This window comes from Rattus norvegicus, chromosome 19 (genome assembly GCF_021556685.1).
Source record: "Rattus norvegicus strain SHRSP/BbbUtx chromosome 19, alternate assembly SHRSP_T2T, whole genome shotgun sequence".
NCBI classification, from domain to species: Eukaryota; Metazoa; Chordata; class Mammalia; order Rodentia; family Muridae; genus Rattus; species Rattus norvegicus.
In genome coordinates this window covers 66,619,479-66,629,026 of record NC_141552.1, presented here as the reverse complement: position 1 = coordinate 66,629,026, position 9,548 = coordinate 66,619,479, and positions in this window count along the sequence as shown.

The window sequence follows — 9,548 nt, the reverse complement described above, 5'->3', positions numbered from 1 at the left end:
CCTGGACGGGAATGTCGCTTCGGCTGATGACAAATGGCCCGCGGCCAACTTGACCTAGGCACCTAGGGACTGTAGACGTATTTTAAAGTTTGCATTGTCAACGACACCAGTGGTTTGGGCGGGTCCTCGTGGTGAAGCGGCTCACGTAACTAAATATAGAGCCTACTTCTCGCTAGTTGAGGGTATCGGTACCACTAGATCCTCCGATGTTCCTCGGTGTTTTATATCCAATCTAGATGTGCTTCGAGACCTCTCGTGAACAAAGGAACTATTTGATACACATCTCATTGTTCCCCTCATAGACCTTTGTTTAATTTTGTTTGGTCACGGGGTTGGTAAATAGAGCCACCTCAGTTTTGATTTGCCTACAGTTGTGCGGGCCAGAAATTTGGACTCGACACTAGGGAGGCGTGAGTGTGCAGGATGAACCGGTTTCTGGATAGTGGGGCTGGAAGACGCCTGTTGGGCGTGTACCCAAATTATGCAAGAATAGCATAAGGCTGCTATGATTACGTTTCAAAGGCACGGATGCCCGGAAGAAGGCCGTTGTTAGCATTCCTTCTACGCTCGGCCCAACGGTTACCTAGCAACAGCCAGTTAGGCCTGGTTTGCTTTAATAGGGACTGTTTGGCCCCTCCTCGCTCTCTCAACCCTTCTCTCCCTGACCTCTCTTTCTCCCTCTCTTCCCTTCCCTCTTCCCCTCTCCACGTGTTCCCGGCTGGCCCCTCTTTCTTTCTCTCTTTCTCCTTCTCAACTCCCCTTCCCATGCCCCCAAATAAATTATTTTACATTATATCCGACGTATGGCTGGTACCTGGGGGTGCGGGGGTGGGGTGGGGTGATGCCTTGGCATGGGTCGGCCGAGTCAACCCCTCCCACCTCGTCATCTCGCATAAAACATATCCCTGGCTTAAAAAAAAAAGCGCATAGGGTCAAAGGGAAAGGAAGCAGTTATCCTCAAAATCAAATTACAAGTGATGAGACAATTTTAAAGTGGGTGAATGGGGCTGGGGATTTAGCTCAGTGGTAGAGCGCTTACCTAGGAAGCACAAGGCCCTGGGTCCGGTCCCCAGCTCCGAAAAAAAGAACCAAAAAAAAAAAAAAAAGTGGGCGAAAAGCTTAGACCTCAAAAGCCTTAGACCCCCTCCGTGTCTAGGATAGCATTCAGCTAAGATAATAAAGGATAAAGGTAACTTCAAAAATAGCTAATTCCCTGAGAGCTGCTTTGAGGGTTTGCTATTGAATGGCCACAATGGAGAACACAGAGCAATTTTTGAGCATGTAGCTGTCTTAGTCGGGGTTTCTATTCCTTTATAAATATCATGACCAAGAAGCACGCTGGGGAGGAAAGGGTTTACTCAGCTTACACTTCCACATTGCTGTCCATCACCAAAGGAAGTCAGGACTAGAACTCACACAGAGCAGGAAGCAGGAGCTGATGCAGAGGCCATGGAGGGAAGTTACTTACTGGCTTGCTTCCCCTTCCTTGCTCAGCTTGTTTTCTTAGAACCAAAGACCACCAGCCCAGGGATGACACCACCCACAAGGGGCTGGGTCCTCCTCCCCTTATCAGTCATTGAGAAAATGCGTTACTGCTGGATCTCAAAGAGGTATTTCTTCAAGGGAGGCTCCTCTCTCTGACAACTCCAGCTTGTGTCAAGTTGAAACAAAACCAGCCAGTACAAGCTCAAAGACCAAAGCTAGGGTCATTTCAGGTGAAAGGAAAGAATCTGATGGCTTCCCAACATAAAGGAGGAATTTTTCAAATGGAAAAGGTTAGTGCAAGTAAAAGATTTGTGAAATTCAAGGAGCACCGCTGTTTGCCCCATGTCAAAGTAAACACAATCCACAGAGATAGGGACACTTGGCCAAAAGTGCTGGAAACTGTCACTCGGGGAGGTAAATTTGGATCCAGGTAAGTTTTTAATGTCGATGAAGCAGAGCTTTATTGGAAGAGACTGCATGGAAAAAAGTCATTCAAAGATCCCTGGGGGCTGTTGCTTGAAGCAGATGCAACTAGGGATGTTACTGGTGTACCACTGGGAAACCTCCAAGACTTTGAAGGCATACTCAAAGCAAATTTGCTATGGTTTGATAAACAAAAAGTGCTTGGGCTGTCAGAGGCATCTTTTAGGAATGGATTAGATACATTTTTTATTACCCTGCTGTTGAAAACTGTTGAAAGAACAGAGTGATCTCACTAAGCATTGCTCATCCTACATATGTACCTTATTATCCAGTAAATCTGAACAATTTTTCTCATAATCTAAAAGGATATCAAGGGCTGGAGAAATGACTCAGTATTTAAGAGCATTTGATGCTCTTCCAGAGAACCAAGTTCAGCTCCCAGAGCCCACATGCTGGCTCAGAAACATCTATAATATCCAGTTGTAGATCTGATGCTTTTTGTCTGGCCTCCAACAGCATTGGGATACATGTATGATGCAGGCAAGCACTTGCACATATAAAAATTTTAAAAAGTAGAATATCTTCATCACAACACAGCCATCTCAAGTCCATGGGCCACGGGGGAACTTCAGAACTGAAAACTTGAGAAGAACATGTGAAGGCGTCATAGAAGCAACAGATGGTGAAGAAGCAGCTATGATTGGGGAGATTGGGAGAAACCACAACATCACAGACATTGGACAGTATTACAGTAGGCTGCGAGAAGCTCAAACCAGCAGTAATGTGGAAAAGATTTGACAAGGGAGTCTATAGACCCTGAGTTTTTTCCAGGCATAATACTACACGACCCGAATGTGACCAATATTATATTCTTTGCTAAGGAGGTGGCATTGAGGGATGGAGAGATGGCTCAGCCGTTAAAGGCTAGGCTCACAACCTAAAATATAAGGATGTGTGGCATTCATTGGAAGTGGTTCCAAGGCTGATGGGGACCAGTTGCTGCAGTTCCATGAAGATCTCTCAAAGGACAGGCTGGTGGCACTGGAGTGGGAGATGGTGGCAGGGAATACAGCAGAGATTTTTCCACCACCCGTGCTTGCTGGCTACAGAACAGCTGCTAGAAGAAGTCTTTGCCCCCCCCCCTTTTTTTTGGAGCTGAGGACCAAACCCAGGGCCTTGTGCTTGCTAGGCAAGCGCTCTACCATTGAGCTAAATCCCCAACCCCCCCCTTTTTTTTAAGGAAAGAAATGCTTGTCTTTATCTGTTTATTTTGTATAAACTTTCAGCAAATACTACAGGGAAAAATGTTTGAAACCAAGCGAGTTTGCCTTACTCTATGGTAGAGCTAGGCAGCGATACTAAGGTATCAAATGCTTTAAGCAGGGGGAAGGCCAATAGAACACTTCAGTTACATTGTAACTGTACCCGAAGAGTAGTTGCCTTTTAACAGGGAAAAGCCATCACAGCTTACAGCTTCTTACCCATAACAGCCCTCATGATGAATAAAAACTGAAGGTCCCAAGAACAACCAAGGAACAAATTGTTCTAGGAGCTGTAAGAGGAAAAGCAGCGGCCAAAGCAACTATCTTCAGATGTCTTCAGTGTGTAACCAAAACTTAAGGTAAAGCCAAAAGGAAAGTGACCACAGTTAGGTGAGAGGCAGCTATGACTCTCCACCTCCAGGTGTTTAACATCCTGGAAACCTTGCTGCTGCTGCTGCTGCTGCTGCTTCCGTGTTTGTTACCTAAGAGCAGCAGTTCTCAACATGTAGGTTGCAATCCCTTTATGAGTTAAATGACCCTTTCATTTATGAAATAGCAACAAAAATAATTTTATGGCTGAGAGGCCACCACAACATGAATAGTTGCATCTTTAGGAAGGTTGGGAACCACTGTGTAAGAGTATCATGCTTTTTGGCATTAAAATGTATTAAAAGGGGCTGGAGAGATGGCTTAGAGGTTAAGAGCACTGACTGCTCTTCCAGAGGTCTTGAGTTCAATTCCCAGCAATCACATGGTGGTTCACAACCATCTGTAAAGAGATCCGATGCTCTCTTCTACTGTGTCTGAAGACAGCAATGTTGTATTCATATAAATAAAATAAATCTTTTTTTTCTTTTTCTTTTTTTTTGGAGCTGGGGACCAAACCCTCGGCCTTGCACTTGCTAGGCAAACACTCTACCACTGAGCTAAATCCCCAACCCAAAATAAATCTTTAAAAAAATGTATTAAAAGTTGGAAGGATAGCTCAGTTGGTAAAACACTTGCTATGCAAGCATAAGGTTTAGAATGTAATACCCAGGAACTCAGTGGATAAGGGAGAGGCAGGGCTGAAGAGATAGTTCACGAATAAGAGCACTTACTCTTGCAGAGGACCTGAGTCCAGTGAGCACCCACATGGTGGCTCACAATCTTCTGTAACTCCAGGTCCAGGAGATCTAATACCTTCTGATCTCCGAGGGTAACAGACACACACCTGTGGTGCATATGTGGTGCACATCACTACATATGTGCAAAACACCCATAGAGTTTTTTTAAGATGTATTTATTCTGTACAATGTTCTGCCTGCATGTCAGAAGAGGGTGCCAAGATCACATTACAGATGGTTGTGAGCCACCATGTGGTTGCTGGGAATTAAACTCAGAACTCAGTGTGTTCAACCTCTGAGCCATCTCTCCAGTCCACCCGTACAGTTTTTCAAAGGCAGCTATGACACTCACTCATAATGCCATCAGGGAGGAAGTATAGATAGACAGATCCCAAGGACCAGTAGCCAACCAGCCCATCCTACCTATTAGGCTCCAACCCAATGAGAGACCTGGTGCCCCCCTCCCAAATGAGATGAGTGGGTGCGGTGGTAAACACATTTAGTCCCAGTGCTTGTGAGGCAGAAACAAATGGGTCTTTGTGATTTGAGACTAGCCTGTCTACATGGCAGATTCCAAGCCATCCAAGGCTACGTTGGCAGCTCCAGGAATCCCTTCAGTGTTTATTCTGTCTAGTGGTGATATCATTCCTTTCAGAGTAAAACGACTTAGTCAAGACCAAATGTTGAAGAGACTTTATGATTTATGTCATTGTTATCAAGTTGTTCATGATATCAAAAACGAAATTTGTGAGAGCTGGAGAGCTGGCTCAGCCATTAAGAGCTCTGGCCAGGGACCTACATGGCAGCTCACAAATATTAGTAACCACAGTTCCATGGGACCTGATGCCCAGTTCTTTTTTTTTTTTTTTTTTTTTTTGGTTCTTTTTTTTCGGAGCTGGGGACCGAACCCAGGGCCTTGCGCTTCCTAGGTAAGCGCTCTACCACTGAGCTAAATCCCCAGCCCCGATGCCCTCTTCTGATGTCTGTGGGCACCAGGCACACACATGGTGCACATACATACATACATACATACATACATACATGCAGGCAAAATACTCATACATAGAGTTTAAAAGTGTAATTTTAAAAAGCTTGCCAAGTATGGTGATGCACACCTTTAATCCCAGCACTCAGGAAGCAAAGACAGGTGGATCTCTGAGGTGGGGGCCAGCCTGGTCTACCTAGAAAGTTCTGGACAGGCAGGCCTATGTAATGAGACTCTGTCTTAAAAACAAATTGTGCCAGAACTTAGTAAAAATGACATACCTCCCCACAAAAGCTGGGCAGTGGTGGCACATGCCTTTAATCCCAGCACTGGGCAGGCAGAGGCTGTCAGATCTGAGTTTGAGGTGAGCCTGGTTGGTGTTCACAGTGAGTCTCAGGATAGCCAGGGCTACCCAGAGAAATCATGTATTAAAAAACAAAACAAGAAATATTACAAAACAAAAAGCATACAGTATTAGTATTGTAGTAGATATTACTATTCACTCAAATGAGTTAAAGATGTATCTTTAGTAGGGAATCCAATTCATCGATACAATGTTTCCAATCATAACATAAAATGATAGCCACCTCTGAATAGTAGCAAGACCAAGTTAAGGCCCGCTATTCAATCGGTTTGCAAACATTGACTAAGCTGTCCTGAGAAGAACAAAACTATGTAGCCTTGCTTTTCAATTCCGTACGGGAACTTGAAAACTGATTCAAGATTTCTGGGAAAACAGTATTTGTCATGTTTACAACTCCATTTTGAGTTGACCTGAACATGTTACTTGCCCGTTTTGGGGTTTTTTTTTTTTCTTTCTTTGCTTTTATTCTGTATTACTCTTTGTGTAGAGGAGTGCAGAGGCTGGAGAACTCATGGGAGTTAGTTCTCTCCTACCGTTCGGAAGGATGGAACTCAGATGGTCAGGCTTGGCAGAAAGAACCCTTACCCACTGAGCCATCTTGCCAATCCAGTTCCTTTCCAATGTTCAGATAAAACTCTAAGAAAAAATCCCCTAGCTTCACAGTCGTGACTTATTTACACTGTTGCTTCTGGTGTTTGTGAGCAACAGTTTTCAAGGGTGAAACAGGAAAATTAGAACCCAAACATCTGATATGTCAGAACTCACAAAATTGCAACTAGTTCCGCCAAACCAGACATTTCACATTTATTATTTATTTATTTACCACAGCAGGGGGTGGGTGCGCCCTGTGCCTTGGCATGCAGTGGCAGTCAGATGACAATGGTCAGGAGTCAGCTCTCTCTTTCCAACATGTCGGCCCCCAGGGACTGAAGGCAGGGCACCAGTCTTGGCAGCATCTCATTGACACTCAAGTCAAAATTTGATGAATTGTTTATCAAGTGTGATGTGAACAGTCTATCTAGTTTCATGTTTTTCACCTTTCTTTTGTCAGTGATCACAAATTCCGGACCTGCTCAACAGTTTTAAGAAAGTAACTTTAATTTTTTAAAAGTTTATTTTTGGGGCTGGGGATTTAGCTCAGTGGTAGAGCGCTTACCTAGGAAGCGCAAGGCCCTGGGTTCGGTCCCCAGCTCCGAAAAAAAGAACCAAAAAAAAAAAAAGTTTATTTTTAATGATGGTTTCAAAAAAGCTTTAACCTCTTTTGTAGCCCACCACCCACCAGAGGTAGTGGGAAAGAAAGGATATGGGGAAAGTGGACCTGTTGAGAAAGGTTCTTTGGAGCAACTCTCATCTGTGTTGTCTGGAAACTGGTAGTTTAGTTCACAGGTTAACAGCGGCAGCTCAATCTACTCCTAAACACATTACAGAGACACCGGCAGTCTAGTTTGGTAGAGTCAGGATAGCAAACACAAATCAGCAGCAGTGGTGACATGACTTAGCAGAGACAGCCAGGCCTTAGCCTTGGTACACGTCAGCAGGAGGGAACAGGGAGGACCAGCAGGAAAAGTTCTTAGCTGGGTCTCTCTCAGCAAAGGAATGATCAGCGAAGGCAAGAGACCAACAAGCCTTGCCAGCCAGTTCTAAAAGCAAGCCAATCTCAGCTTCCTGTCTGTGGAGTCCTATTTATACCCACCAAACACCACATCCTTCAAGGATCTTGCCTCAGCGCCTTCGTCTGTCTCAGCTGACATCACTCTGCCAATCAGCCTGAGTCCAAGGAAGCCACAAGAAGCTGCAGCAGACCACCAGAAGTTTTCTAGTGTGTCTCTATAGACTCCTGACAAATGCAGCACAACTACACAATGTAACACAATACATGCGTGTTGTTATCGAAAAAAATCCTTCATCACATGTCCTTTCACCTGCTTGCTTTAGCAGAACCTCCTTTCACCTGTGTCTGCTTCAGCAAAACATTCCTCCAAAGTCTGCCCCTTCACCTATGTCCGCTTCAGGAAAACACTTCCTTCAATATGTTTGCCCCAGCAAAACACCACCCAAAACAACTGACTTTCCAAAGAACCCTTAAGTTTCTACTTCATACCTTTTTCTTAAAGGGCACAGCATTTCACTAGTTATTGTATATTTAATAATTAATATGTGATCCAAGGCAGCTCTTTATCCGGTGTGACCCTGAGAAGGCAAAAGGTTAAATACTCCTGTACTGAAACATCAACTCATAAAAGCAGACAGAATGAGTCACCATTTCACAATTATACCCGAGTTAAGCAAAAATTGTCAGTGGCTGCTAGAATTGGCAGAAGTTACAGCACAAACCGGATAGTTTCATAGTCTCAGAGTCCCTCTACTCTGGATACTAACAACAAAAAGACACATAGTAATCTTTTTTTTTTTTTTTTTTACTTTTTTTTCGGAGCTGGGGACCGAACCCAGGGCCTTGGCGCTTAGCTAGGCAAGTGCTCTACCACTGAGCCAAATTCCCATCCCCAACACATAGTAATCTTAATGGAGGAAACCTCCAAACGCACCTGTTACATTTGAATATGAAATGTCCCCCACATGTTCATAGGTTCAGGCCTCACATAGGGAGGCTGCTTTTCAAAGTGGTGGAAAGTTTAGGAACTAGAGCCTAGCAGGAGGAAGTAGGTTGTGGAGGGCATGCTTTTGAAAGCATTATGTGGTTCCGGTCCTTTGCTCTCTGCCACGAGATAAAGTATTCGCCAATCATAGTGCTTTCCTCCTCTACCCCCCACCCCCACCACAGGCCCAGAATCAATGGAACAAAGGACTACTGGTCAAATCTGTCGAAACCACGAGCCTAAACATATCTTGCCTTTTAAGTTCTTTTTTTTTTCCTCCCCAAGACAGAGTCTCACTAAGAAGCCTTGAGCCAACTGGAACTTTTATATAGACCAGGCTAGCCTTGAATTCAGAGATCTGCCTGCCTCTGCCTCCCAAGTGTTGAGATTAAAAGCATGCACCACCACACCTGGCCAGAGTTGTTCTCTCAAGTGTTTGGTATAGCAATGAGAAAGTAACTGGAGGCCAGCTAAGGCGTCTTAGCTACCTTCTGTGGCTGGGATAAAATGCCAAGACCCAGGCTTCTTTTTCATTTTTTTATTGGCTATTTATCTACATTTCAAATGTTATCCCCCTTCCCGGTTTCCCGTCCGGAAACCCCCTATCCCATCCCCCCACTCCCTGCCTCCATGTAGGTGCTCCCTCCGCCCACTCCCTCCTGCCTCCCAGCCCTGGCATTCCCCTACACTGGGGCATCGAGCCTTCACAGGACCAAGGGCCTCTCCTCCCACTGATGCCCGACAAGGCCATCCTCTGCTACATATGCGGCTGGAGCTATGGGTTGCCCCAAGTGTACTCTTTGACTAGTTAGACATTTAAATGGGGGTTTGCTTACGGTTTCAGAGGGTGAGACCATGGCCGTCATGGCAGCAAGTGGGGAAGGAGGCAAGCATGGCTCTGGAGCAGGAGTTTAGAGCTTATATTCTGATCCCCAGGCAGGAGGCAGAAAGAGAAAAACTGGACCTGGCCTGGGCTTTTTAAACCTCAAAGCCCACTGCCAGTGACACACCTCCGCTAACAGGGTCACACCTCCACTAACAAGGCCACACCTCCATTAACAAGGCCACACCTCCACTAACAAGGCCACACCTCCATTAACAAGGCCACACCTCCACTAACAAGGCCACACCTCTGCTAACAGAGACACACCTCCTAATCCTTCTCAAACAGTTGCATCAATTTGTCAACCATTCCAACATTTGAGCCTATGCTACAGGGTCACTCTCATTCAAAGCACCACACGAGGTCTTCAGCAATGGAACATATCACCATGACACCTTCAGGTCATAGTGAGAACACACATCACAACTGTGCGATTCCTGCCC